Here is a 3373-nt window from a genome sequence, read left to right on the forward strand (position 1 = left end):
GGCGATAACTGACACTGAGGGGAATGACTTTCTATTTACTCGGTCGCAGTCTGTGATCTTGATGTACTCATATCTATGCAGCTATGCATATTGTGTTTGTCGTGCATTTGTGTTTGTAATGTTTTGCTGCTTGCCTCACCATGTGAACTTTGACACATTTTTTTGAAAGCATTTTTTTAAATCATGAAAGTGACCATGGAATCTCCCCAGTGACTTGCCATGTCTCCCATGCTTCTAATAAGTCCTAATGACTCAATATAGAAGTGTATTTCCACTCTCAAATGAATGGAATTTTCTATTATTCAGGCACTAACATGGCTCCTGATGACCCTGAGTGGCTGTCAGCACGGTGTTATCTTTGATGCTTTCCTGCACTCTCCACCAGCTCCAACGTAAAAAGGGTCTGGCTCATTTCATCTGTTCTTCTCGTTTCCTGCTAGTTGCATTAGCTTGCCCGCTGGGGGTTCTTTTGGCACATTAAAACAGATTTGGGTTAATAATTGATGTTGCGATTTATGGACTGGAGTGCCTGAGGTTCAATTGTAAGCCCCCACTTAAAAGGAATGCATACCTTTCATTCTTGTCTTTGCTTGAGCGTGGTGCTGTGATTTATAACTGCAGTTTGATGGAGTGCTAGTTATTGTATAGGGGTCCTGCGAAGAAAAGTGGCAGGCGTATCATTTTTCATGCAACAGTCATTTTGATGTGATTATGTTTGGAGTGTTGGCTTTCCTCATTCACAGATCTCCAGACAATGCAGGACAAATATCGATCTATGCAACTGGAGCAGAAAAATCTATTTGTGTGGCACTGAGCTCTCGGCTCCATTCTGATTAAGAAACGTTGCTTGAAATTAACATTCAATATCAACATCAGTTTTAACATTATATGAAAAGATCTGCAGGGTGTTAATCAATACTATTACTTAGGTGGTCGTAGAAGATGTAATATGTGTGGGCATTCGGCATTGCTCGAATTAAAATTCTGCAACGAGGCTGTCAAGAATTACATGACTCATAATGTTAAACTGTGATAGCTTTGGCTTCTGCTGACAACTTTCAATTAAACGTCAGGGCAAATTCTGCTTCAGACTTTTCTAAGAGAAAGAATACTGAAGGATCCATGACCATACTGTACATTGCACACCCAGATCATCTGTGGAGTGCCTTCCCTAATAGGCAGCTTCACTTTTTTGTTTTTCTCATCTTTGATTGAGCTACCTCGCTTTGCATATGTGTGATTGATTGCCATTAATTATGTTGCCTTTGCAGCTCCATATGGTAATTAGAAAGAGTAAGTGTATTTGCCATGGTGATGGAATGTGGGATAAATAATTCCACGTACCCCTTGCATTCATTTTGTCCAATGCTTTATAAGGCCATAAAAAGCAGTTAAGACTAGTCCACCTCACCTGCTGACATGACTTACTGACATGTCAAATATTTAAGACTTTCACAGACAGTCTTTGATCAACATAAACTTGGTTTGGACCATTTTTTTCTGCCTCTAAAGCAGGGGTGTCCAAACCTTCTCCCCCAAGGACGACATGCTGAAAAACGAAAGGATGCAAGTGGCACTTTGATATTTTGTAAACCAACACATGTAGATATGCTAAAAAGCTAAATATATTATTTTGAGAAAAAAACTGCACCTCAGCTTTGTGATATAGGTGAAAAAGCGCATTTATTAGTATGAACTTCGGTCTTTGCGCTTTTTTTTTTTCCAAATATTTCAACTTTCTTCTTTTAAATGTTCTAATCGTAATATTATGAATTATTTCCATAATATTTGGACCTTATTCCTATAATATTACAACTTTTCCCCAACCTGATTTTCCAAAAATGACAACTTTATTTTGTTTCTCATAGTATTGCATAACATTTCTTCAGTATTTCAATTTTATGCTCCGAAAATGGTGTTATTTTTTCCTCATAATATTGCGATGTTATTCTCGTAAAACTTTTTCTTGTTAGATTACAACTTTTTTCCACTCTTGCAAAATTCCTACTGATTTTTCCATTTTTGCTCTTTGTTTTTTGGGGGGTTTTCTTGTTAAATCATGTCTTTAGAATGTGCCACGGCCAATAAAAAACAGCCGCGAGCAGCAAATGCCCCCAGGCCGGCCGCACTGTGGACACTCCTGCTTTAAAGCAACATACGCTCAATATAAATCTAAATGCTACAGTGAACTCAGCAATCTTTTTCTATGTACACATAAGGCCTATATTTCTCTCAAATATTGTTCACAAATCTGCCTAAATCTGTGTTAGCGAGCACTTCTTTTTTGCCGAGATAATCCAGCCACCTCACCGGTGTGGCATATCAAGATGCTGATTAGGCAGCATGATTGATATGATAACCACCATAAAAGTCTGCTCCGAAATGCGCAGTTTTATCACACGGCACAATGCCACACATATAGCCAGTGTTAATGGAGCATGCAATAAGCATACTGACTGCAGAATGCAAAAAACAAAAGTGTTGCGTTTGTATTTCTATTGAGCGTGTATTTTTATTCATTTGTGCTGGTCAACAGCATCTAGAGATATTTCTTGTCCATGGTCCACAAGTTGCATTTCACAGCTGATATTTTTCAGATGTTCACTGATAACTCATCTATCAAAGGAAAAACTGCTTTTGAAGGGTATCCGACAGAGCGATGGAGCTCCTGTCTGAGTGCAGAAACCAGAGTTAGCAATAGCAGTGTGTTAGCTAAACCTAAACATCCATCCATCCATCCATTTTCTATACCGCTTCTTCCTCATTAGGGTCGCGGGGGCATGCTGGAGCCTATAACCTAAACATCTTCACATTCAAAATTGTAAAAAAACATACCCTCCAGCCTGCTTATTTTTGTTGAGCAATACAGGAAGCTAGCATCTTCTTCCGTGCCGGAGCGCGGCAACCATCTTGTTTACGTGTGTGTTCCACAGCAGAAGAAGATGGCAGCATCATCCAAAGAATTTTGAAAAGTTTAAAGATGATTCCACAAAGTGACGACACATGACGACAACCAACGGTGTATCATTTAAAATGGGTAAGGCTGTTACGCCAACTACATTTTATATCCTGACTGTGAAATTTAATGCAAGAAATTAAGCTGCTAACTCGCGTTTTTGCAAGTTGTTGTTTTTCAAGCCAGGCTGTTCCTATTTTAAGTGCACTTTTCTGATGTGTGCCGACAGCAACCGTGTTTCGGTTTTGTTTGTCTTGTTTTCTGTGTCACTGAATACATGAAGGTACTGTTGTTGCACACCTACCATGTTTATTTGTTTATCTGAGTGTTAGCCTTGTTCTTTGATGTGGATAAAGTCACAAATTAGATCTGCTTATTTGTCAGGATCGCCATTAGCACTGCTCTTAAAAAAAACAA

The 3373-nt window shown here is 38.9% G+C and overlaps 1 long non-coding RNA gene across 1 annotated transcript; it reads right to left on the bottom strand.

Moving 5' to 3' along the window:
• Positions 1–328: 328 nt before the first annotated feature.
• On the bottom strand, positions 329–2925 carry LOC129177437 (uncharacterized). Its single transcript, XR_008569626.1, has 3 exons — positions 2836–2925; positions 572–653; positions 329–466 (listed from the first exon to the last, which is right to left on the bottom strand). It is a non-coding gene; the product is annotated as an uncharacterized LOC129177437 (long non-coding RNA).
• Positions 2926–3373: the final 448 nt, after the last annotated feature.

Source organism: Dunckerocampus dactyliophorus, chromosome 1 (assembly GCF_027744805.1).
Source record: "Dunckerocampus dactyliophorus isolate RoL2022-P2 chromosome 1, RoL_Ddac_1.1, whole genome shotgun sequence".
NCBI classification, from domain to species: domain Eukaryota; kingdom Metazoa; phylum Chordata; class Actinopteri; order Syngnathiformes; family Syngnathidae; genus Dunckerocampus; species Dunckerocampus dactyliophorus.